General features: G+C 40.4%; 1 protein-coding gene across 8 annotated transcripts in view; it reads left to right on the forward strand.

Moving 5' to 3' along the window:
• Positions 1-27106, forward strand: part of ITSN1 (intersectin 1) — a 255616-nt gene that overhangs the window by 29135 nt on the left and 199375 nt on the right. The gene's annotated exons all lie outside the window — the stretch shown is intronic.

Here is a 27106-nt window from a genome sequence, read left to right on the forward strand (position 1 = left end):
TCAAAAACATCAATATAATGCCCTACTTTTTTTATAAAGAAAAAAATGAAAGTAACATACTAACATGATAGTAGTTCAGTGTGTCAGTGTTGTCTCAGCTACACTAGGATCACATGCTTACTAGGTCAGGTGCAGTGAGAATGCAGTGGCTGCAAATGCACACAGTAGAGGTACATTACTTGGTGATTCAAATATCAAGAAGGGCATTAGATGTAATGACATGTTCTCTAAAACTGTGAGCAACTTTTGGTAAAATACAAAACAGTCTTTTGATTTATGTGGTAATTATATTCCTAGCAAATTGAATGTGTAGTAAAACTTGGAAAAAGTCTTTTGTGATTCTATGTGAAATGGAATTCGGTTTTAGGTTCTAATAATTATACATGGGGTTTTCCCCTACACAAATATCCAGAGAAACATTCAAAAGTCATATGGGACAATTCCTCATATGGGACTGTTCTGCACAGCCTGTTAAATAAATGCCAGTGGTGCCTCCCAGCGAATGAGACCACCAAAACTACCCCACGGATTTTCAAACATCTATTAGGGAATGGTACATACCTATTAAGAACCACTGATAAATGGAATCTTGGCTGTATTTTTTTTCTTGTTTTTTTTTTTTGTTTGTTTGTTTTGAGACACAGTTTCGATCTTGTCACCCAGGCTGGATTGCAGTGGTGATCTTGATTCACCGCAACCCCTGCCTCCCGGATTCAAGTGATTCTCCTGCCTCAGCCTCTCGAGTAGCTGGGATTACAGGTGCCGGCCACCACGCCCGACTAATTTTGTATTTTTAGTAGACACGGGTTTCACCGCATTGGTCAGGCTGGTCTTGACCTCCTGACCTCAGTGCTGGGATTACAGGCGTGAGCCGCTGTGCCTGGCCTGTTTTGTTTTTTTAAGTTGGATGATAATTTAAAAAATAACTTACAATACAGCCTGACCAACATGGTGAAACCCCATCTCTACTAAAAATACAAAGATTAGCAGGCATGGTGGTGCACGCCTGTAATCCGAGCTACTCAGGAGGCCAAGGCAGGAGAATTGCTTGAGAGAGGTTGCAGTGAGCTGAGATTGTGCCATTGCACTCCAGTCTGGGCAACAGAGCGAGACTCCATCTCAAATAAATAAATAAATAAATAACTTACAATAATAATTACTTGAATCTCACCATTAATCAGTGTTAATATTTTGTTGTATATCCTTCTTGTCCTTTTTTGTACATTTGTAGTTTTTTTCCATTAAAAAATGGGATCATTTAAAAATTTAAAAGAATTGATGTCTTGGCCGGGCACAGTGACTCACGCCTGTAATTCCCAGCACTTTGGGAGGCCAAGGTGGGCAGATCACCTGAGGTTGGGAGTTCAAGACCAGCCTAACCAACATGGAGAAACTCCGTCTCTACTAAAAATATAAAGCCAGCGTGGTGGTGCATGCCTGTAATCCCAACTACTCGGGAGGCTGAGGCAGGAGACTCGCTTGAACCTGGGAGACGGAGGTTGCAGTGAGCTGGGCAACAAGAGTGAAACTCTGTCTAAAAAAAAAAAAAAATTGATGTCTTGATGCTACTTAATTTTACCTAATTCACGTGTTTTAAAAAATCATAACAAAATCAGTTTTATTCTTCATTTGATCATACAATTAGTACAATCTCAGGTAAGACGCAAACAATGTATACTCATAAGTCTCTTTTTAACATTAAAACTGGTGCTACCTAGGGAAGTACAAATGAAACCACAATGAGATATCACCTCCAACATGTTAGGATGGCCATTATAAAAAAGACTGAAATAAGAGCTGGCCAGGATATGAAGAAAAGGGAACTCTTGTACACTGTTGGTGGGAATGTAAATTGATATGAAGCAATTATGGAAAACAATATGGAAATTCCTCAGAACATTAAAAAATAGAACTACTGTATGACCCAGCAATCCCTATACCCAAAGGAAATGAAATCAGCACCTTGGGAAGGTATCTGCACTCCCATGTTCCTTGTGGCATTGTTCCCAATAGACAAGATATGGAAACGATTTTTTTTTTTTTGAGACGGAGTCTCCTTCTGTTGCCAGGCTAGAGTGCGGTGGCATGAACTCGGCTCACTGCAACCTCCACCTCCCGGGTTCAAGCAATTCTTCTGCCTCAGGCACCTGAGTAGCTGGGACTAACAGGCGTGTGCCACCACACCCAGCTAATTTTTGTATTTTTAGTAGAGACAAGGTTTCACCATGTTGGCCAGGATGGTCTCGATCTCTTGACCTCGTGATCCACCTGCCTCGGCCTCCAAAGTGGTAGGATTACAGGCGGGAGCCACCGCGCCTGACAGAAACGATTTAATAAGTGTCTGTTGCCAGACAAATAAATAAATTGGGGCATATACATATAGTGGAATATTAGCCATAAAAAAGGTGATCCTGTCATTTGTGACAACATAGATGAACCTGGAGGGCATGGTGCTAAGTGAAATAAACTAGAAAAAGAAAAGAAAAATATTGCAAGATCTCACTTATATGTGGAATCTGAAATAAAGCTGAATATGTAAGAATAGAGTGGCTGAGTGGTTATCGGGGGAAGAGGAAGTGGGAGATGTAGGTCAAAGGGGACAAAGTTGCAGTTACATAGGATGAATAAAACTAGAGATCTAATATGTAGCATGATGACTCTGGCTAATATTATTGTATTGGAAAATTTGCTGAGAGTAGATTTCAAGTACTCAACACACACACGTAGCTATGTGAGGAGATGGATATATTACTTCTGACTGTAGTAGCCATTTCACTGTGTATATGTATATCAAAACATCATGTCGTATACCTTAAATATATACAATAAACAAAGAAGAGGTGCCGGTTTGAAGGGGTGAGGACAGAGCATGGACTTGCAGAGAGTTAGGTGGCCTTGGTGACTTAATCTCTCAAACCTTCAGTTTTCTTATCTGTAACACGTGTTAGGGAAACTGTGTGTCGTCAGAACCTACCCCTCAGTGGGGGTAATCCCAGCTGTTTGTCCTCAGCTCATTTCTAACTGAACTGCAGGCTTCTCAAGAGCAGCCAGGATGTCACCTTTTCATCACCTATTACCAGCTCAGGACCTGGCTCATTAATTTATTGAACAAATGAATGTGGCAGAAAATTTGCTATTGGTGTTGGACTGTGAATAAACTTTGTTTCATGTCTATCATGGTTAAACCTCCATCAGAGGTAAACAACTATGTTAATTATTGCATCAAACTTCCGTACATCTTGCCCCAAATGGGATCATATATTCGTTCAGGATAAAATGTTTTTGAAGTTTTTAGCGCACCTGATTGTTGTATTTCTTGTAGTTTGGGCTTGGATGTTGTTATTACTCAGGAATCTGGTTGAATGTTTGATTGTATAGCTCTGCCTTTGACATATGTAATTAAATGAGTTTGTATTTAATGTGTTCCTTGAGGCAGCCAGGTGTATTTACCTCAGAACTGTTTGAAGGCTTGCCATGTCTCTAGGACTCATTGGTACCTTTAAGGCATCTCTACAGGTATGATTTTCTTTTACTGTGGATTCTCTTTTTCTTTCAAAAGTTTTTCAGCTGTTAGAGATTTAGCAGCTCAGTCTGTTTGAATGATTTAATGTGTTACTATTGAAAATTACTTTGAAATACAATTTGACTGCTTTCAAGAGACTTTGGATTCTGAAGGCCCACAGCGTATAGGCTGAAACAGTGGTTCTCAAATCTAGCATGCATTCACTGGATCTGGGACAGGATCCAACAGTTTGCATTTCTAACAAGTTCCCCATTAATGCTGGTGCTGTTGGTCTGGGGACCAGACTTTGAGAACTGTTGGGCTAAAGTGTGGAAGACAATTAAAAGTAATAATATGGAGGGGAAATGGGGCCCAGTGTGTTTGGGAACAGGATCCCTTTGTGCTCTCCAAAGACAATAGAGCAGTAAAGGAAAACTGATTTTGGCACCTGGAAAGAAGGAAAATAGACATAAACTTTGGAAAATACTGTATGATAGTTGCAGTGGTCCTTAAAATTAAGATAGGAAAAGAGATTTGGAAATAATTTCATTTTAAAAAGTTTATTTTACCTTATTATAGGAGTAATACGTGTTCATAATGTAAAGTGTCATAAATACAGAAACATTTATATTCTAAAAGAGAGGTAAAATTTCCCCAAAGTATCTTCTGACTTTTTTGGCAGTGTCCATTCAGTATCTCTTTTATGTGGAGGACTTTTGTTTTTGTTTTGCCATGAAATAAAGTTTTTATTGTCAAAGTAATATATGCTCATTGTAATGAAAGAAAAAGAAAGATCATAAAGAACGCTCACTCTTTCCAGAAACAATACTGATAACATCCTGAAGTTTATTATTTGATATCCCTTTATGTGAATATATCCATTTATGTGAATTACCTTGACCATGTGGTTTTATAACCTAATTTTTTCAGTCACTATCTTTTCGTATCATTAGATGTAATTCTGAAGCATCTTTTTTAGGCGGGGAGTATCTTACTCTGAAAAACTTAGTTGTACCTGATGCTTTTCATCCACTGGCCCCTCCCATTTCTCATTTCTCTACTAGGAATTTGTAGGTCAAAGAGCATGTAAAAATCTTGATATGGGCTGGGCACGGTGGCTCATGCCTTAATCCCAGCACTTTGGGAGGCCGAGGCGGGTGGATCACAAGGTCAGGAGACAGAGACCGTCCTGGCCAACACGGTGAAACCCTGTCTCTACTAAAAACAATACAAAAAATTAGCCGGGCGTGGTGGCGGGTGCCTGTAGTCCCATCTACTTGGGAGGCTGAGGCAGGAGAATGGCGTGAACCCGGGAGCGGGAGCTTACGGTGAGCCGAGGTTGTGCCACTGCACTCCAGCCTGGGTGACAGAGCAAGACTCTGTCTCAAAAGATAAAATAAAAAAAAAAAAACTTGATATGTATTACCACATATCCACAAAGGGCATAGAAGTTTCTGTTCCCACTAGTAGCTGCGTGCCTGTACCCAGACCCCAAGTCTATGCTCATTGCCAATTTAATAATTGCCAGCCTGATAGGTGAAAATAGCATCTTTTCATTCACTTCTTTTACTGATAAGAAGCTTAGCACTTTTTTTCATGTGTCAGTTCGTCATTTAAATTCCTTTTCTTTTGAATTTCTGCTCTTGTCCTTGTCACATTTTCTTTTGGGGTTAATCTTTTTTCTTGATTTATATGAACTCTTCATACTTAGGGACATTAATTCCTTATGTCATATGCTTCAGATATTTGTTTCCAAAGTTTCATTTGCTTTTAAAACTAACTTGTGGAATTTTTTTTTCTTTCATAGAAGTGTTTAAGTGTTTCATAGAAGTACCATCCACTATGATTTTCCTTTTTTTTGTTTTTGTTTTTGTTTTTGTTTGAGACGTAGTTTTGCTGTTGTTGCCCAGGCTGGAGTGCAGTGGCATGATCTCAGCTCACTGCAACCTCTGTGTCCTGGGTTCAAGCGATTCCTGCTAATTTTTGTATTTTTAGTAGAAACGAGGTTTCACCATGTTGGTCAGGCTGGTTTCAAACTCCTGGCCTTAGGTGATCCCTCCACTTCGGCCTCCCAAAGTGCTAGGATTACACGCGTGAGCCATCGCGCCTGTCCTGATTTTCCTTTTTTTTTTTTTTTTTTTTTTGAGACGGAGTCTTTCTCTGTCCCCCAGGCTGGAGTGCAGTGGCGCGATCGCGGCTCACTGCAAGCTCCGCTTCCCGGGTTCACGCTATTCTTCTGCCTCAGCCTCCCGAGTAGCTGGGACTACAGGCGCCCGCCAACACGCCCGGCTAATTTTTTGTATTTTTAGTAGAGACAGGGTTTCACCGTGTTAGCCAGGATGGTCTCGATCTCCTGACCTCGTGATCTGCCCGCCTCGGCCTCCCAAAGTGCTGGGATTACAGGCTTGAGCCACCGTGCCCGGCTGATTTTCCATTTTTAAGGGTTTCTGCTCATGGTGTCAAATGAGAATATCCCCTGTCACTTCGAGATTTTACCAATATTAACCTGCATTTTCTTCTACAACACTTTCTGTTTTTTAAAAAACGTTTTTAAAGATGGAATCTCGCTAAGTTGCCCAGGCTGGTCTTCAACTCCTGGGCTCAAGCGAACCTCCCACCTTAGCCTCTCAAAGCGCTGGGATTATAGGCATGAGCCACTACGCCCAGCCTCTGCCACACTTCCATGATTTCATTTGTTCACTAGGGTCTTTAAACTGTCTGTAGTTTGTTTTGATGCAAGCAAATAAATTTATTTTAGTGTGGCCAAATGTAATTTACACTTTTAAATATTGAATTATTTTGGTTGCACTGTGCACACATTAGGCAAATTTAGGTATAAAGTTGGAAAAAGCCACTAAGTGTCACACTGTTCTGAGGAGCACTGGGAATTCTGAGAAGGCTTAAAGAGTTTGCCATGGTTTTCTGTCTTTGCAATAGTTTGCTCAGAATGATGGTTTCCAGCTTCATCCATGTCCCTACAAAGGACATGAACTCATCCTTTTCTATGGCTGCATAGTATTTCATGGTGTATATGTGCCATATTTTCGACAGAAAACCAAACACCGCGTGTTCTCACTCATAGGTGGGAATTGAACAATGAGAACACTTGGACACAGGGTGGGGAACATCACACACCGGAACCTGTCCTGAGGACCTGTCATGAGGTGGGGGGCGGGGAGGGATAGCATTAAGAGATAAACCTAATGTAAATGACAAGTTAATGGGTGCAGCACACCAACATGGCACATGTATACATATGTAACAAAACCTGCACGTTGTGCACATGTACCCTAGAACTTAAAGTATAATTTAAAAAAAAGAGTTTGCCATGGAAGTGGAGGTCAGGAGAGGGGAGAGCTGAGCAAGTATGTGGGTATTTCCAGCTCCTACTTCTCCCAAGAACTGTAGGCTTAGATGGGCAGCTGTCTAGTAGGCAGATCTTCTTGGGCATCTAATAATAAGCTGTTCAAAATTAGCATAGCCAAAGCAGAATTCTTTTTTTTTTTTTTTTTTAAGACAGAGTCTCACTTATCACCTAGGCTGGAGTGCAGTGGCATGATCTTGGCTCACTGCAACCCTCGCCTCCCTGGTTCAAGGAATTTTCTTGCCTCAACCTCCCGAGTACCTAGGATTACAGTTGTGTGCCACCACGTCCAGCTAATTTTTATATTTTTAGTAGAGACAGGGTTTCATCCTGTTGGCCAGTCTGGTCCCAAACTTCTGGCGTCAAGTGGTCCACCCGCCCTGGCCTCCCAAAGTGCTGGGATTACAGACTTGAGCCACGGCGCCCAGCCCAAAAACCGAATTCTTGATGCTGTCCCCACCCTAATGCGCACACCCCAGTCATTTCTCCTCTTAGTAAATAGTGCCATCGAACACCCATTTAGGCAGGCCAGAAACTTCAAAGGTATCTTTGATTCCGCTCTGTTCCACCACTTTATATCTACACCATCATGAAGTCTTGTAGACTTTCTGTCCAGAATATATCCTGAGTCTGACCACTCCTAAACATTTCCACTGTTAAAACATTAGTCTAGGCCACCACTGTCTCTCACATGGGTGTTTATTGTGGTCTCCTAGACATTTTCTTGGTTCCACTTTGTCTCTCCCTTTAATCGGTTTCACACAGTATCTTCTACAGTGTAAATAAGATCATATTATTCCCTTGATTAAAACCTTTCAAAGACTTCCCATTACCTTTAAAATCCAAGCCTTACTATAAAAGATCCACTTGTCTGGCCTCTGTGCTTCTCCAATTTCTTCCTTCTGCACTCCCCTTGTCTACTTTGCAGTAGCCTAACATGTCTCTTTCTATCCCTTGAACAGGTTCTTTTCTTTTGTTGGGTCTTTATACAGGCTGAACCTCCTCTAGAACTAACTAGAAACTACCTCTGATGTCTTCTCAGAGAGACTTTCCTTTACTACCCCCAGGCACACGAAGAAGCCCCACACACCCCCTCTAGTCACCATCTATCTTGTTAACCTTACTTGTTTTCTTAGAGTGGGGTTATGTATGTGAAATGATCTTCTTTATTTGTTTACTGGTTTATTAGCTGTCTTCCCATTCGAGAATGTAAGCTCCCAGAGGACACTGTTTTGTTCACTTCTGAATCCGTAGCACTTAGTCCCGTGCTTGGCCTGTGTCATTTGTGGTAAGTACTAGGTGACCATTTTTGGAACTGTTCCCACCCCACGGCCTCCATTCACACTTTAATCACAGCAGCTCAGCTTTTATATCTTGAGTTTCAGTGGGAGGTTTTGTTACAGAAAGTTTTCATGGTTGACAAAAGCCTGAAGATGATTTTTTTGGAAGATGAGGATTTATTCTAAGGATATGTGAGGAAGCAAAGTTTTTTGTTGTTGTTGTTGTTGTTTTGGAGGGGGGATGGGGGATCCGAGTCTCGCTTTGTCATCCAGGCTGGAGTACAGTGGCGCAATCATGGCCCACTGCAACCTCTGCCTCCCGGGTTTAAGCGATTCTCCTGCCTCAGCCACCTGAGTAGCTGGGATTACAGGCATGTGCCACCATGCCCAGCTAATTTTTGTATTTTTAGTAGAGACAGGGTTTCACAGAAGCAGAGATTTTCTGTCAGTGTTCCATCTACTTCATAATGTATTGTTGATACGGTTCTTGATTTTTTAACCTGAAGGAATAAGCATGAAAATAGCATAATGATTTTTCACAGTTCCTGTCTAAGAGTACTTTTTCTTTACATGTTGAATTACCTACCATAGATTGTTTTATCCTATAATTAGAAAGATTATGAGAGTGTTTCCCAAATCATAAGCCAAAGCCTTTATATAACCTTATCATGTAAATATTTATGTTTCAGGTGTGTTATTCCCTTTGTGTGTGTGTGTATCTATCTATCTATCTATATATGCATAGTATTTGTGTTCTCTTATTCCCTATGACATTGTGAACGTTCTAGTTGATGATGTCTGTGCTTCCATTGCAACTCTTCACTGCATGGGTACTCTGATGTGTATGGCTTGCTGCTCCCCAGATATTCGTTGACTTTGTGACATCTGTCCTAGGACAGTTTCACTATTTTAGTTTTTGGCTACTTGGTTAATTAGAAATGCATCTCAGTTGTATTTTAAGTTATTGCTTTCTACATTTTAATCAGTAAATACAAAGAGATTGCCTTTAGGTTTTGTTAGGTGTATTTTCAGGTTATGTTACTGGGAGTATGAAGTTTTACAATTGTTGCTTTAATTGTGGATTATAGGTTTTAGGAAAATAAAATTTAGCATATTTACAGTTTTTGCCTTGAAATGCTTATTAAATTTAGCAGTCCTCCCTTTTTTGTGTGTTTTTTGATCCTTATCCTTTTTTTTTTTGAGATGGAGTCTCGCTTTGTTGCACAGGCTGGAGTGCAGTGGCGGAGCTCACTGCAAGCTCCGCCTCCCAGGTTCATGCCATTCTCCTGCCTCAGCCTCCCAAGTAGCTGGGACTACAGATGCCCGCCACCACGTCCAGCTAATTTTTTTTATATTTTTAGTAGAGACGAGGTTTCACCGTGTTAGCCAGGATGGTCTTGATCTCCTGACCTCGTGATCCGCCTGTCTCGTCCTCCCAAAGTGCTGGGATTACAGGCATGAGCCACCGCGCCCGGCCCATCCTTTTGTTTTTAATCTGTCATTTTATTTTAGGTGCATTTCTAGTTTGCTTGGCCTGCTGTCTTTTTCATAACACTTTATTCCTATGTAATAGATATAGTGTTCTTTTGCATTTTATTGTTTCTAAAGCAAATATATTCTAATTAAGAAAAATAACTTCTAGTTAATTTATTTCAAGGGGAAGCAGTGGGGGTTTTATTCCTCTGGATGTTTGTTGTCTTGTGTCCTGTGGAATATTTTCTTTCTGTTTTTGTTCTTTTCTTTCTCTAACTCAGGACAGTGCTGAGGAATGTTTTCATTGGTGCCATATTTTCTTTTTCTTTCTTTTCTCTTTTTTTTTTTGAGACAGGGTCTCTGTTGCCCAGGCTGGAATGCAGTGGTGCAATCTCAGCTCACTGCAACTTCTGCCTGCTGGGTTCAAGCGATTCTCATGCCTCAGCCTCTCGAGTAGCTGGCATTACAGGCACGTGCCACCACACCCGTCTAATTTTTGTGTTTTTATAGAGAAAGGGTTTTGCCATGTTGGCTGGGCTGGTCTTGAACTCCTGACCTCAAGTGATCCGCCCTCCTCAGCCTCCCAAAGTGCTGGGATTGCAGGCATGAGCCGCTGTGCGTGGCCTGGTGCCATATTTTCTGGTTTTTCTTTAAGGAAGGTTCCAAATGTCTGAAGTTCAGCGAAAGGTCCTGCCCAGACTTTTGGAGAGAAAACACGGCAAAGCAATCAGTAGGTTAATGACTGCGTGGTTTCTGGACCAAATTATCCTCATCTACCACTTAGAACATTAAGTTGTAAACCAGAGTCGGCACAGCCAGGGAGGAGATTACTTGTTTGTACCCCTTGCTCGCAGGTTATTTAATATTCTCTGTTGTATCAAAATTTAGTCGGGTATATTAATTAGTCAGCTTTTGCTAAATTATGTTGTGGTAACAATCTCTAAATCTCAGTAGTTTACGACAACGAAACTTTGTTTCTCACTTTAAGGCTCTTTGTGGGCTTCATGCCATGGTAGAACCTCAAAAGTGGCATGTGCCATTTCTACTCATACTTCATTGGCCAAAAGCAAGTCACATGGTCACGCAGGGCCTCAGTAAGCAAGAAATATTTACCCCCCAGGGATGGACAGGTAGGAAAGGGTCTGATAAGGAAGGACAGCAAATATTTGGATGACAGTACTATGTGTTCGTATGGAGTGATATTTAAGAAGGTTTCCTAGGTTTTTTAAGGAGTATTGAAGCTGAGAGGTTGGGGCAGGCAGGAAGCTCTGCAGCCTGTAGCCTGTGGTATCAAGCATCATAAGAACAAGAATTTACTAGTTACATCTTTATTACCATTTTTGGCATCTCTGCAGACAGTGGATCTAATGCATGATAGCTGCTTAATAAATGTTTGTTGAATTAGTGAACAAAATAGCAAGAAAGTAATGTATTCTGAGACAGGAGAATTGCTTGAACCAGGAGGCAGAGGTTGCAGTGAGCTGAGATCGCGCCATTGCGCTCCAGCGTGGGCGACAGAGTGAGACTCTGTCTCAAAAAAAAAAAAAAAAAGAAAGTAAACAGATTGTTTTCATGCTATTCGGTGCCTTTGCTTAGTTTGGAACCAGTTTTTATTTTTATTTTTTGTTTTGTTTTTGTTTTTGTGTTTTTTGAGACGGAGTCTCGCTCTGTCGCCCAGGCTGGAGTGCAGTGGCGGGATCTAGGCTCATTGCAAGCACCGCCTCCCGGGTTCGTGTCATTCTCCCACCTCAGCCTCCCGAGTAGCTGGGACTACAGGCGCCCGCCACTACGCCTGGCTAATTTTTTTGTATTTTTAGTGGAGACGGGGTTTCACCGTGTTAACCAGGGTGGTCTTGATCTCCTGATCTCGTGATCCGCCCATCTTGGCCTCCCAAAGTGCTGGGATTACAGGCAGTTGCCACCATGCCCGGCTAATTTTGTATTTTTGGTAGAGACGGGGGTTTCTCCATGTTGGTCAGGCTGGTCTCGAACTTCTGACCTCAGGTGATCTGCCTGCCTCGGCTTCCCAAAGTGCAGGGGTTACAGGCATGAGCCACATAGCGCCCAGCCTCTTTCTTTTCTTTTTTTCTTTCCTTCTTTTTTCTTTTTTGAGATGGAGCCTCGCTCTGTTGCCCAGGCTGGAAGAATGCAGTGGCACCATCTTGGCTCACTGTAACCTCTGCCTCCTGGGTACAAGTGATGCTTCTGTGTCAGCCTCCCAAGTAGCTGGGACTACAGGCGTGCACCACCACGCCCAGCTAATTTTTGTATTTTTAGTAGAGACGGGGTTTCACCACATTGGCCAGGCTGATCTCCTGACCTCAGGTAATCCACTCACCTCGGCTGCCCAAAGTGCTGGGATTACAAGCTTCAGCCACCACCCCCAGCCCTTTTTTTCCCCCCATATGGTTTCTGAACATTGTTTATGTTTATTGTCACACTAGGATCACTTAGTTTTGTACTTTTAGTAGTATCTATTGCTTTGTTATGTTGCCAATCAGCAACTGTAAAGGTCATAGATGAAATAGACAAGTATTTATAAGATTAATTTTAACTTGCACGTGTTCTCTTTTTCTCTTCTTGAATTTCCTTCTTCAAATATATGAACTATTTACTTAACCAAACACTCTCTTTCTCTTCCCTCTCAGCATGGCAAGAGTGAAAAGGACCAGAATGATGAAAGGTAGACAGCTGGCCTGAGAAAATAAGGTGCCTTGGAGATTCTCAGACTGGATAATCAGCTCCTGGGGAATCAGGCGCTGACTTTTTTTTTTTTCTCCTGCTTTTACTCAGAGATCATCTTTTCATATTTTGGGATTATGCAGTCATTTCAATGATCTAAAAGTGAAGAGCTTGATAATAAGTTGATTTTAGTCCTACTATCTTTTTGTGATGGATGTACTAGATAAGCTTAATGTGAGTCATTCAAGAACCAAGCCCCTGCTTGAACCTGTCCATTGAGGGCCCTGTTTATCAGAGGTTGAAGCATTTTTTAGCTAGCAGCTGATCTTGGGTAAGCAAGCCATTGTACAAGTTCCCCATGCCTTGTTGTTTTGCATCATTAATCATCTTTTCTCCAAGCCATGGAAACATGGCTGAGTCTTGAGTCATCTGGCTCTTCCCAGTGCTGGAAATCCACCCTGCTGAGGTGAATGTGTGAAATATTTTTTGTTCTCAGTAGAGATCTGAGAACTGGTTTGTCTCCTGCAATGAACAGATTGAATTCCTTATAAATATATTACTAAAAGGTACCTTTTGTGTCCATTTTACAGAGATCTGACATGATTATTTATTAAACTCCTTTAAATAACTCCTGTGCTTAATGCAGTTTCCAAATATTTGAAATACTAAATGTAGATTTAGGGAACTCAGTGACCAGTTTTCATTTGCATTTTGATGAATTTCTCTATTTTAATATTTGTAGTTGCTATCCATTTTAGAAATATCCACTCTGCCAAGTAGGTTGGGAATGTGGGCAAGAATGACAGCTTAAATAGTGTGCTTGTTTGCTATTGAAGCCGATGCCCCTAAGTAAAGCTACCAGATAAAGAGAGGAAAGGGGGAAAAAAGGAGGAGAATGAAGCCACTGTGTAACATCTGTTAGAGACTCATGTGAGCCCTGTGAGTTAGTCTTCGTTTCCTATGCTATGTTTTATTTTTATTTTTCCTGTTCCATTAAAGCATTTCAGTTAATTCTGTGTAAGTAGAATGCTGATAACTCCTTATAGAAATGTGATTCCGTAATAACCTTGTTTCTGTGTGACTACTTATCTAATCTGCCATGCATCTGCTTTAAGGAAGGTGTCCATTAGGGTCAACTCACAGGTCAGACATTAATTTTAATTGTAAAATGTCTCAACTCATTGCTAGAGACTAAATTGATCTTGATGGCACTCATCTGAGTACCAATTCACACTAAAAGACAGTCAAGGGGTTGTTTTCTTTTGTGTTGTAATTATTAGCAGGATCCTAAAAATGAAAGTTTTAAAATGTGGAATGGCATGATTAATGAGGACACTTATTAAGGTTAAGGCAGTTTAAAAGTTCAGTTTAATCTAAGGTTAGCTTGTAGGAACTGATATAAGAGATAGTTAAAAATTTGTTAAGCTTTACTTAAAACCTGTATTTGGGGGTAGAAACAGTTTTCCTAGGGTACTTATAATTTCCTTTAATTAGAAAGCGGGTCTCTTATTAGGATGAAGGAAAAAATGACCCGTCATTCTTTTAAATCGGGTTTAATTTATTCTTGATATTTATATGATTCTTGTATGTCATGTAATTCTTATGACATATAAGAGAGAAAACATATTAATCTGGAGTAGGTAATTTCCTAGTTCAGCTTCTTCCGCTTGTGTGAACTACAGAAGAGCTGAAGAGTAATCGTAATTGTTTTATAACTTTAAAGAATTTAAGAGATTAAATTGCTGTCCTTGTGAATTCTTTGTTAAGTAACTCTCAAAGAAATAGGCAAGTTAAAGGGGATTTACTTTCTAAAACTAGCTTTCTTTTCTTTCTGTCTAACCTTTTATTATGAAAAATTTCAACATCTAAAAATTCCAACATCTACAAAAGAAAGGAGAGTGGTATCATTACCCAGCTACAGTCACTGTTAACTCTCAGCTAGTCTTGTCTCCATCCTGCCACCCTCCACTCCAGATTATTTTGAAGCAAATTCTAGACATCACTTCCTTTTATTAAAGCAAGTTGCTTTTGATAGTGACGGTAGAAACCATTTACTCTTGGCACAGATGCTAAGGTCTGAATACAACTTTAAGGAGACAGTGTCTGCATTGAAGAGCTTATGTTTTAAGAAAGGATTTTATGTTTTCACTGGATATACTCAGCGTTCAGGGAATCAGAGACTTTCTTCAAGTTTCCCTTGTCTTTTAAATAGGGATGCATTTGCAAGTTCTTATCTGTTTGGAAATTCCTGTAGCAAGTTCAGGTTTAGTCATTCTGTACTGCTTTGGTGGTGCCTTATCTGAATAGTATTGAAGGGAAGAAAGAATTATTTCACCAAGAGTTGGCCTTGAAAGGAGTTTAGATGTATTGGGTATATTTAGGAAGTACCCCTTTAACGCTGTAATAATATACCAACTTTTAAAGCTACCTCATAATAGCTCTTAAAAACACAAATAAAACACTTAGAGGTGATCCTTTTTCCTAGCCATCAGTGGGACAAATTAATTGCTTTTTGAGTTAAAAAAAAAAAAAATTCTCTTTTTTTAGTATTCAAGATCTGCAAGTATTGGTTGACTCATTCTTTGTTATTAAACCTCTTGGTTTCTCAGGCCAGTGTGTCTTTTTGTATACTTTGACCTTGCACTTTAAACTGAATTCCTTTTGTCCTTTGAGGGAGGCATAAAGCTCTCAGTTCCTGTTGGTAAGTGTGGGAAATTGAGTTTTCACTCTTCTCTATAATTTCTACATTTCAAGTGGTTTTAATAATAATCATAACTATTTCTCAATTTTACTTCTTAAAAAAGTAGATTCATCAGACTGAATCGAATACTTGTTTTCCTTCTAAAGCTGAAGCCAATTTTGCCATACTTGTTTGTGCATTCTTAAGAGTTTAGTTCTTAAACATAGAAAACTGTGGGGTTCACATTTATATTTTGCTTTATTACAACTTAGAAGGTAATTGATGACTTGGCTCTATGGTATGCTTAAAGTGCTGGACTGAGCTAGTTCAAGAATGTCATTAGCAGTGAATGGGAAATATGTGTCTACTTTTCTTCAGTAGCTAAACAGAAGTAATTACGTATTTACATTCTACCTATTTCATAGGGATGTTAGAATTACTGTAATTAGATTTTTTTTTAATTTGCAAAAGTATTTAAGCTTCTTTACAGATAGGTGCTATATCAAAGCAAGGTGTTAATGTCATTTTTCTCAATTTGTGTTTTTGACACTAGAAATATATATATATATATATTGCTTTTTCTGTTTTCCTGGTATATTTTTCTGATATATTTTTCTGATAAATGTTTTGAAATTTGTTACCTTAAGTTTTTCATAGCTGGAATGCAAGAAAAGCATTTATGTCCTATTTTTAGTGCAAGTGATGAGTCTGGCTGGGTGGGTAAGTTAACGGCAAGGTAATTGAACTGTGCTAAGTGCTCGCCAGTGTATCCTTCTGGCCTCTTCATTTTCAGGGTAGAGTTACTGTTTACAGTGACATGTTTCACAGTCTGTGTGACCGGCCAGTCTGAATCAGTTCGTCTATTGCCTGGCTTTCTTGAGCTCAATTTTTGTCTCATTTCCCCTTTCCATTTTATATATCACATTTCAAGATGGATGATCTACTTGTCTAACCACTCCAGTGAAGATTGGTGCCATCTAATAAAGTCAAAATGAGGTCCTGCATGTTACCTGGCATAAATTAGAGAATTATAGAATGAATGTGTGAACAGATCTGAGACTAGAGCTAGGTCACCAAACTCCTCAGTTTTTTGGGTTCCCATTATGTCTTTATGGATGAAGTTGTTCTCGTTATCTGATTTGGGTGGTTTTGTTTGTCAGTGGCCAATGTGGTGGGTATTTCAACACAATTTGGACATGCTTCATATATATATTTTGCAGAATGGTCTTTTTCTTTTGGTTAACCTTATAACTAATAGTTAAAGAATTTTCAAGCCTCAGCTGGGTACGGTGGCTCATGCCTGTAATCCCAGCACTTTGGGAGGCCAAGGTGGGCAGATCAGCTGAGGTCAGGAGTTTTGAGACCAGCCTGGCCAAAATGGTGAAACCCTGTTTTTACTAAAAATACAAAAATTAGTCAGGTCTCACTCCAGCCTGGGTGACAGAGTGAGACTCTGTCTCAAAAAAAAAAAAAAAAAAAAAAAAAAAAAAATTTAGTCCGGCTTGGTGGCGTGCACCTGTGATCTCAGCTACTCGGGAGGCTGTGGCACGAGAATTGCTTGAACCTGTGAGGCAGAGGTTGCAGTGAGCCAAGATCATGCCATTGCACTTCAGCCTGGGCAACAAGAGCAAAACTCCATCTCAAAAAAAAAAAAAAAAAAAGGAATTTTCAAGCCACATTAGGACGCTTATCGGCATGAGTTTTACATAATAAGACAATCTGAAATGTATTTGAGTTTTGATGTTTCTAATCTATAGAACTTGAAGGCCTAAGGATTTTGTAGTTTTTTAGGGAACAGCATTCCTCTTTCTCTCAGGTGATCTATGTTATGTTGACCTACTCAAACATGTTAACTTGGAAAATGAACCAACGTTCAGGAACAAATGAAATGACCTTTTCAGGACAGCATTCCAAATACATAGTTAGGGACAGTTGTTCGTAGCTTCTGGAGTGTTTGAAAATGGCCCTCATATCATACAACTTGAATTGGCATTCATTGACAATCACTTTGCTTTTAAAAGATGCTTAACAAAGAGTCGTAAGTAACATACTTTGAGACTGAGTAAATAAAATAAACATGTGAACCTTTGATGTTAAGCTGAGTTTGATTTTTCAGGCTGAATATACAAAGACTGTTTCTAGGAGAACTTGTGCTTTGTACAGATAGAGGAACCTCCTAAGAATTTTGATTGTGGCTTCCAAAATAGCAAATTTCTAGAATATGATTACCTACTTTATCTAAAATTTCAAAAAGCTGCTTTGCCTATTTACAATATAAAGTTTTCAACAAATCATCACTGTTTTGGTTGCCTTTTTTTTTTTTTTTTTCCTTGAAAAGGCATGTGTTTAAGCATCAGCCTTATTAGTTGGACTGTTATTTCATGTATTTCTGTTAGAACGCTGGGTAATGGACTTGAAACTTACATAATATAATACCATGAAATTTAGGAAACTAAGGACTCATTTCTGTTGTATTCCTTGGAACATATGTGGGTTCAAGATCAAAATCATTATTTCTTCTTTGTTTTGGTATTTGTCTCTTTGGGGAATTAAAATTTGTTCCCAAACATTTGTAGGACTACACTTTAGCAGGAATCTGAATAGAAAACACTCCTTGTTTAGTTCTGAGTTTATGTGGATGAGGACTAAGTGGCCATTGAAGGTGGAAGGGTGATCACAGAGATTACTCAGCACTTAATTTATTAATTCTAAAACGCGTTCATTGAATACACATGGTTTGTGTGCCTTTTATGGGCCAAACCATGTAACAGAGGCTGGGAATGCAGTTCTTGCTCTCAGGGGACCGTAGTCTTGTCTGAGAAACAGACAATGAACATCTAGTTGTAGGCTTAGAGCATGCAGAGGGAACAACAGAAAAAATCCACTGAGACCATTCTAGGGTCCAAATAGGACCTGTGGCCCAAGTTTAGAATGGCAAGAAAGAGGAAAGACAGAGGGAGCTTGGGCAGTGTTCTGCAAAGGATAAATTCAGTTCTCTAAGAATAGTTCACTAGTCCTTTTTTTTCTTTTTTTTTTTGAGATGGAGTTTCGCTCCTGTCACCCAGGCTGGAGTGCAGTGGTGCAGTGGCACGATCTCGGTGCACTGCAACCTCTGCCTCCCAGGTTCAAGCAATTCTCCTGTCTTAGCCTCCTGAGTCACTGGAATTACAAGCATGCCTGGCTAATTTTGGTATTTTTAGTAGAGATGGGATTTCACCATCTTGGCTAGGCTGGTCTTGAACACCTGACCTCAGGTGATCCACCCACCTCGGCCTCCCAAAGTGCTGGGATTACAGGTGTGAGCCATTGTGCCCGGCTTGTTCACTAATCTTAGTTATTGCTCATAGTTATTAATCTGAAGAAGTGCTACAGTAAATCAAATGTTCAGGATTGCCTAATGTTGACTTACTGATTTAGAATATCATTCTCTTGGTATGTTTCTATAAACTACCAGGGCTCAATTTTTCTTTTCAATTTTGAACTTGTTGATGGACAGTGTCTACAGTCTCTTGACAGTTATGTAATTTGTGTCTATTTAGGTTTAAGCTGTCACCTTCCCAAATGCAGCATCTGTGTAGCCCCAGAGAGAGCATTCTAAAAGGTAAATCCGAGCCTGGCGCAGTGGCCAGGCCTGTAATCCCAGCACTTTTTGGGAGCCGAGGTGGGAGGATCACTTGAGTCCAGGAGTTTTAGACCAGCCTGGTAGCAAGACCCTGTCCTCCAGGAGTTTTAGACCAGCCTGGTAGCAAGACCCTGTCTCTACAAAAAAAAAACAATAAATAAAATTAACAGGCACAGTGATATATACCTCTAGTCCTAGCTGCCGTAGAGGCTAACATGGGAGGATTGCTTGCACTCAGGAGTTCGAGGCTACAGTGAGCTATGATCGCACCACTGTACTCCAGCCTGGTAGCAAGGGCCTATCTCTAAAAAATAAAAAATAGGCTGGTCATGGTGGCTCATGCCTGTAATGCTAGCACTCTGGGAGGCTGAGGCCGGTGGATCACCTGAGGTCAGTAGTTCAAGACCAACCTGGCCAACATAGTGAAACCCTGTCTCTACTGAAAATACAAAAATTAGCTGGGCATGGTGGCGCACGCCTGTAATCCCAGCTACTCAAGAGGCTGAGGCAGGAGAATCGCTTGAAATTGGGAGGTGGAGGTTGCAGTGAGCTGAGATCGCGCCACTGCATTCCAGCCTGGGCGACAGACCAAGACTCTGTCTCAAAAAAAAAAAAAAAAAAAAATTAAAAAAATAATAATTATAAAAAAAAAAAAGGCCAGGTGTGGTGACTCACACTTTTAATCCTAGCACTTTGGGAGGCCAAGGCAGGCAGATTACTTGAGGTTAGGAGTTTGAGACCAGCCTGGCCAACATAGCGAAACCTCATCTCTACCAAAAATACTAGCCGGGCGTGGTGGTGCATGCTTGTAGTCCCAGCTATATAGGGTGCTGAGGCAGGAGAATTGCTTGAACCTGAGAGGTGGAGGTTGTAGTGAGCCAGGATCACACTGCTGCGTTCCAGCCTGGGTGACAGAGAAGACTCTGTCTCAAAAAGAATTAAAAATAAATGAACAAAAATTAGCTAGGCGTGGCTCGGTGCGGTGGCTCACGCCTGTAATGCCAGCACTTTGGGAGGCCGAGGCGGGAGGATCACGAGGTCAGGAGATCGAGACCATCCTGGCTAACACGGTGAAACCCCGTCTCTACTAAAATATAGAAAAAATTAGCTGGGCGTGGTGGCAGGCGCCTGTAGTCCCAGCTACTTGGGAGGCTGAGGCAGGAGAATGGCGTGAACCCCGGAGGCAGAGCTTGCAATGAGCCAAGATCACACCACTGCACTCCATCCTGGGCGACAGAGTGAGACTCCGTCTCAAAAAACAAAAAATTAGCCAGGCATGGTGGTGGGTGTCTGTAATCTTAGCTACTGGGTAAGTTGAGGCAGGAGAATGACTTGCACCTGGGAGGTGGAGGTTGCAGTGAGCTGAGATCGCACCATTGCACTCCAGCCTGGGCAACAGAGCAAGGCTCTGCCTCAAAAAAGAAAAAAAAATATATATATATATGTAAAAGGTAAAAAAAATAAATAAATAAAAGACCCATTTCTGCTGAAAATCTTTCAGTGACTCCATCACCCCAGTGGGCCATGGGCAAGTCCTGTTTCCACTCTCACATCCTTGCCCTTGGGATTGTTTCATTCCTGCTGAGTATTCAGCCTCACCTGGAAAGCAGTTGTGTGAACCTCTCTTCATCCTTCGTAGGCTGGTGGCCTTTCCTCCGCGCTCAGTTAATCAGTTTCTCTTCTCTGCTTCCTTTGTTCTTTGGCCTGCTCTGCGGTGTTGTATGAAACACACTGTGCCAGAATTGTTTGTTTACTTTCTGTTCCTGTTCTAAATATGAGCTCTTTGAGGCAGGACCTGTGTCTTTCATTGGACCTTTACGTTTGTCGCAGTAACTGTCATATAATAAACAGTCAATACTTGATTTAAGCTGAGCAATGTAACACTTAAACATTAATTTTGTTACATTTACTGGATGATAGTGGTGACCGAAAAAAACATTTTTAAGTTTTTTACTCCACCTGGGACAATTGTGTTTACTTATGTTAAAACTCATTTAATTATCTTTGTTAAAAAATTACTCTGTTGTTTTGCTGCACCCATTAACTTGTCATTTAGCATTAGGTATATCTCCTAATGCTGTCCCTCCCCCCTCCCCCCACCCCACAACAGTCCCCGGAGTGTGATGTTCCCCTTCCTGTGTCCATGAGTTCTCATTGTTTGATTCTCACCTATGAGTGAGAACATGTGGTGTTTGGTTTTTTGTCCTTGCGATAGTTTACTGAGAATGATGTTTTCCAGTTTCATCCATGTCCCTACAAAGGACATGAACTCATCATTTTTTATGGCTGCCTAAAGTATAAAAAAAAAAAAAGAATGAAAAAAATAATTCTTAAAAAAAAAAATTACTCTGAGGCTTGTTAAAATAGGAAGACTTTATTCAAGACTATTGCAATGACAGGGAGAGATCCAGCTCAATTCTGAATCCAGCAAGGACAAATAGAGATTTATAGTCAAGTAGCAGAATATGATCAGTGAATGGTAAATTGCTAAGAGGAGACATCAGGGTCAGTAGATCTTATAAAACTGGCTTAGTCCGCTTGGGCTGCTGTAACAAACTACTATAGACTAGATGCCTTAAGCAATCGAAATTTATTTCTCACAGTTCTGGAGGCTAAGTCTCAGATCAAGATGCCGACAGACTTAGTTCCTGGTAAGGGCCCTCTTTGTGGTGTGCAGACAGTCACCTTCCTGCTGGCAGAAAGAGAGATCATCTCTCTGATGTCTGTTCTTATAAGGGTACCAATCCCATTCATGAAGGCTCCACTCTCATGACTTTAATTATCTCCCAAAGGCTCGCTTTCCAAATACCATGACCTTGGGGATAAGTGCTTCAGTGTATGTATTTTGAGAGGACACATTCGGTCCATGGCACTGACCTAACAAGATTCTTGCTGAAGGCAGGCCTAGAATTTATACATCAAAGGTGGGGGTGAGGAATTTGATCAAATATAAAAGGTAATCAGATATCTCAGATGGGGATGATTCTCACTAAACTGATTTAGCAGGATTCTTTGTAAAACTGAGCTAGGCAGGCTGAAAACAGGAGGACTGGAGGAGGTTGTGGCTTCGTTGAGGAGGGCTCAGAGAAGCCTGAGTTTGGTTAAGGAGAGGGTCTTTGTCACTGTTAGGAGCCTTTTAACTTAGGTGCTATTAATGCTAGCATTTTATAGACAAAGAATCTGAAGCTTAGAAAGAGGCTAAGCAACTCACGAGGTCCATACCAGTAAGTACCCTACCTGGATTCTAGCTGTCTGTTCCGTAACTTTAAACTGTTGATCATCTGGACCCTGCCTGTGATGGCTCAATTTGCTTTTGCTAACCTGCTGTGAGAATCAATGGGAGTTTGCCTCTGCTTTAAAATGACTCAGGGTCTTGCTGCCCTTAGTGCTGTCAATCCTGTGATTTCCACTGGAGCAACATACTCAGATTACAACCCTGGGTAACATTTACATTTTAGCAGCTTTCTTGAAATTTAAAATATATGTGTAAGTACCTCATTTATATACATTTCTAGTTTCTTTATACAACAGAATAACTTCTTTTACATCAAATTTCTAAATTTGACTAAGGAAGGAAGGAAATATGAAAATTAGGATTTCAGATGTTTGAACATAAAAGATAATTTTAAACATTGTCAGTAATCTATTTCTTTTTTTTTTTTTTTTTTTTTTTTGAGACGGAGTTTTGCCCTGTCACCCAGGCTGGAGTGCAGTGGCACGATCTTGGCTTACTGCACCCTCTGCCTCCCGGTTCAAGTGATTCTCCTGCCTCAACCTCCCGAGTAGCTGGGATTACAGGGGCATGCCAACATGCTGGGCTAATTTTTGCATGCCACCATGCCAGGCTAATTTTTGTATTTGTAGTAGAAATGGGGTTTCGCCATATTGGCCAGGCTGGTCTTGAACTCCTGACCTCATGTGATCCGCCCACCTCGCCTCCCAAAGTGCTGGGATTATAGGCATGAGCCACCGCGCCCAGCCCAGTAATCTATTTCTATGAAAAGCTCTTCAAATGTAGGTGAACCCTGTAAGCTTTATGAATCAACTGTTTTCTAAATGGTAATAAATGAAATCTGACAATTTTTTATGTGATTTTATTCAATTTTCTAAGAAAAATAAAAAATCAGATACATAGCCGCTCTTCTCTTTGGGACTAGTCTTGATACCTTTTGTATTTTTATATAGTGCTTTGCTCATACCCTTCTTGCTGTTTTTTGTTTTTTTTGGTGGGGGGCTGGGGGACGGAGTTTTACTCTTATTGTCCAGGCTGGAGTGCAATGGTGTGATCTCGCCTCACTGCAACCTCCGCCTCCCAGGTTTGAGCAATTCTCCTGCCTCAACCTTGCAAGTAGCTGGGATTATAGGCATGTGCCACCACACTCTGCTAATTTTGGTATTTTTAGTGGGGACAGGGTTTCACCATGTTGGTCAGGCTGGTCTTGAACTCCTGACCTGAGGTGATCTGCCCTCCTCGACCTCCCAAAGTGCTGGGACTACAGGTGTGAGCCACTGCACCTGGCTCCTTCTTGCTATGTTTTAGCCTGCAATGCTGTTCCTGCTTGTGTCTATATAACACTCCTAATTTAAATCATACACACTGCTATTCTGCAGTGATTTCTTACACTCTCAGTCAGGGTTAGTAGCTTTTTTCTCTGGGCTTTCACGGTCCTGTGGAAGGGCACAGGGTTATCTTACCTGATACAATGTGTACAAAAGGATTAACTGTGTCATAGTAAAAGTTTTAGATATAAGTGAAAATATTTACAACACTTTATCCAACTTACAAGTTTTTGATATATTTTGTTTCTGTGTCTTAAACATGATGGACAAATACCTCATGTAAAGTTTTATATTTTTAATTGTCATATATTTCATTATATGGATATATCTTTTTTGGAGACCGAGTCTTGCTCTTTTGCTCAGGCTGGAGTGCAATAGCACAATCGTAGCTCACTGCAGCCTCCAATTCCTGGGCTCAAGCGATGCCTCCACCTCAGCCTCCCAAGTAGCTGGAACTACAGGCATGTGCTACCATACCTAGCTAATGTTTTGGTCTTATTTTTGTTATTTATTTATTTATTTTTAAACACTTTGTTGCTTAGGCTAGTATCAAACTCCTGGGCTCAAGGAATCCTCCCGAACTTTGGCCACCCAAAGTACTGGGATTACAGGTGTGAGCCACCATGCCTGGCTGGATGTTTCATAATTTACCTAACTGTTCCTATGCTATTGAACAGTTAAGATTATTTCAGTTTTTAATTGTTAAAAATAAAGTCATGGTGAATGCCTTTGGACAGGTATCTTTGTATTTTGGATTATTATGGCAGATTTGCAGGAGTTTTGTTATTGGGTTAAATGGAAAGAACATTTTTCCTTTATTTTTTATTTTTTAAGAGACAGGGTCTGGCCAGGCGCTGTGGCTCACACCTGTAATCCCAGCACTTTGGGAGGCCAAGGTGGGCAGATCACCTGAGGTCAGGAGTTCAAAACCAGCCTGACCAACATGGCGAAACCCCATCTCTACTAAAAATACAAAAATTAGCCAGCTGTGGTGGTGGGCACCTGTAATCTCAGTGACTTGGGAGGCTGAGACAGGAGAATTACTTGAACCTGGGAGGCGGAGATTGCAGTGAGCCGATATCATACCACTGTGCTCCAGCCTGGGAGACGGAGCAAGAGTGTCTCAAAAAAAAAAAAAAAAAAAAAAAAAAAAAACAGACAGGGTCTTTCACTCAGGCTGCAATGCAGTGGTGCAATCATGGTTCTCTGCAGCCTCCAACTCCTAGGCTCCATCAGTCCTCCTGCCTGAGCAGTTCCTAGGACTGCAGGTGCGTGCCATCATGCCCAGCTGATTTCTGTATTAATTTTTTTTATTTGTAAAGATGGGGTCTTACCATCTTTCCCAGGCTGGTCTCAGACTTCTGGCCTCAAGCAGTCCTCCTGCCTTGGCCTCCCAAAATGCTGGGATTACAGGCATGAGCCACTGCACCTGGCCACATTTTTCTACTCTTGATACTTACCTGTGATATGCTTTCCGAAGGAGTTGTAACAGTTTGCCCTCCCACCAGTGCTGTGAGACAGGGTCTCTTTGCTCTAACAGTATTAATATCAGATATCTGTATTAAACTTACTTATTTTGAGGCCTTACCTCTTTCCTTGTGGTAAACTTTCTGAACTAGGTTGACCTAATGTAAACTGGTTTAGATTCCCAAATAAAATTTCCCGTTGACCAAAACTTTATAAGATCCATTTTAAAAGTTGGAGTGTCAAGGAAATAGGAAAAGCTTTGTTAGAGAGGGAAATGTTATTCAGTGAAGTACATATTGAATGTGTGAACTTTTCATCAGTAACAGTTGTTATCTTTTAAAAATCTTCTCCATGGTATTTGGAATTTTAAAGCTTAATACCTCTGCTGGATTTTGCAAGCGTGAAACTAAAACACAGTCAAATTTGAATGTGCAAACGTACGTAAACTGGAATTGTGGATAAATTAGATTCTAAACCAAACACATTTTGAGTGTAAGTGGGCCTTCAGAAAGTTTTTTATATTATGAGTAGAAGGTGAACCTTTCTAAAGAAAATAAGAAATTGAGGAAATCTAGGATTTTCTTCTTTTTCTTTTGTTTTGGATCTCAGTGCGTTTGTGATTTTTAACAGAAACTTTCTTTTCTGTACTTTAATGGTGCAGCCAGATCCATGTAAAGAAAAGGAGTGAAATCCCCAGGAAAGATGACCAGCAGCAGGATTCTTTTCAGCTTTTCTCCCTTTCCTCGGGCTTGAATATATTTCAGTGCACCTCAGTCAAGTGAAGTGAGATTAAATATTTGAATCATCTATCTGTTGCCTTCTAAAATGGTCTGGCTTTCTGTTGGCTGCAGTCTAGTGTTTTAGTGATGCTAATGTTATTGAATGTTTTTTAGTTCTAAAACTTCTAGTAGTGATAAATCTTGTGCATAGATGTCCCCTAGGTCACTTAGCAGAGCGCAGTTGGTTTTTAATGACTGCATTGTCCTTTGCTCTCATTCATGATACCCAGTGACTTTTCACTGATGTTGCAGTAAGGCTTTTTGTTGGACTTCTCCCATTCTTTACACATTGGTAAATAATCTTCAGCTGTAGCAGGAGGTAGCCAGCATCTATGTGTGGATCAGATTTATCAATATGTACCTGTGCAGATTGCCTTTATCTCCTGATTGGGCAAATACTTAACAGTCCTTAGCAGTCTCTCCATTGAGTTTTCCACCAACTCTAACTGGCAAAAGGACTCAGTTTTATTGGATAGGAAAATCTTATTGTCTTTGCTGTCCATTGTGGCACTACAGCTGTGAAGATGTCATACATGTGAAGTATTCACTGGATTCTCAGTTACTTACTCGTTATCAAGGATTACATGTAGCCAATTTAATTTTGATGAATATGTTTAAATGTAGAGCATTTTATAATTACTGGCTCATGGTTTTTTATACAGTATGTGCGTATTTCATTTCTTTTACTACCGTCTTTCAGCCCATATTTAATTCATCCATTTGCAGCTGTTGCACTGTTTTGTTGAAGCCGACTTAAAAATCTGGCAGGAGGCTTCCCTACTTTCTTGCCCTTTTCAGTGTTGCGGTGTTATTTTACGCAGTTAGTACTTTCTATGTAATTTCTTCTTTCCTAAAGCTGAAGGGCCATATCTCTCAAACTTTTCTCTGCCTATCTTTAACCACTGTTCGTGCCGATGAGCTGATAATACCAGGCTTGGTTGCTGGCTGTATTTAGAGGTATACAATTTAAATACCCAGAGATAAAGGTGACAGTAGTAAATTAGTGCACTGTATTGTCTTAAGACTAAGTGTGATTTCAGTTCTTATGCTACAACATGAAAGTTTATTTTAATGTTTTCCTTTATGTATGGGCCTTGCAATGGTTGAAACTTGAGTTTTTATTTGGAAGTTTTGGAAGACAACTTTTAGATTGTCTTTTTTTTTTTGAGACTGAGTCTCACTCTGTCACCCAAGTTGGAGTGCAGAGGCGTGATCTCGGCTCACTGCAACCTCTGCCTCCTGAGTTGAAGCGATTCTCCTGCCTCAGCCTCCCGAGGCATGCACCACCACACCTGGCTAATTTTTTTTTTTTTTTTTGTATTTTTAGTAGAGACGGGCTTTCACCATATTGGCCAGGCTGGTCTCAAACTCCTGACCTCAGGTGATCTGCCTGCCTCGGTTTCCCAAAGTGCTGAGATTACAGGTGTGAGCCACTGTGCCTGGACTAGATTGTCTCTTCTTTAGTGACTGTATATATCTACATTACACAGATGACAACATTTTGTTTTCCTGTAACCTGGGTCATTACATTTTTTTTTCATGTGACAAAGTGTTTGCAGTTATTTGTGAAATTTTAATTTTTTTCATCACTTGTTAATTTATATTTGAGAGTACTGGAAAGTATGTGAGTTGAAAATAGTTTAAACTTATACAATCTCATTATTAATTTGGCTGTCAATTTGAAACTATTCCATAAC

Source organism: Nomascus leucogenys, chromosome 25 (genome assembly GCF_006542625.1).
Source record: "Nomascus leucogenys isolate Asia chromosome 25, Asia_NLE_v1, whole genome shotgun sequence".
Taxonomy (NCBI): domain Eukaryota; kingdom Metazoa; phylum Chordata; class Mammalia; order Primates; family Hylobatidae; genus Nomascus; species Nomascus leucogenys.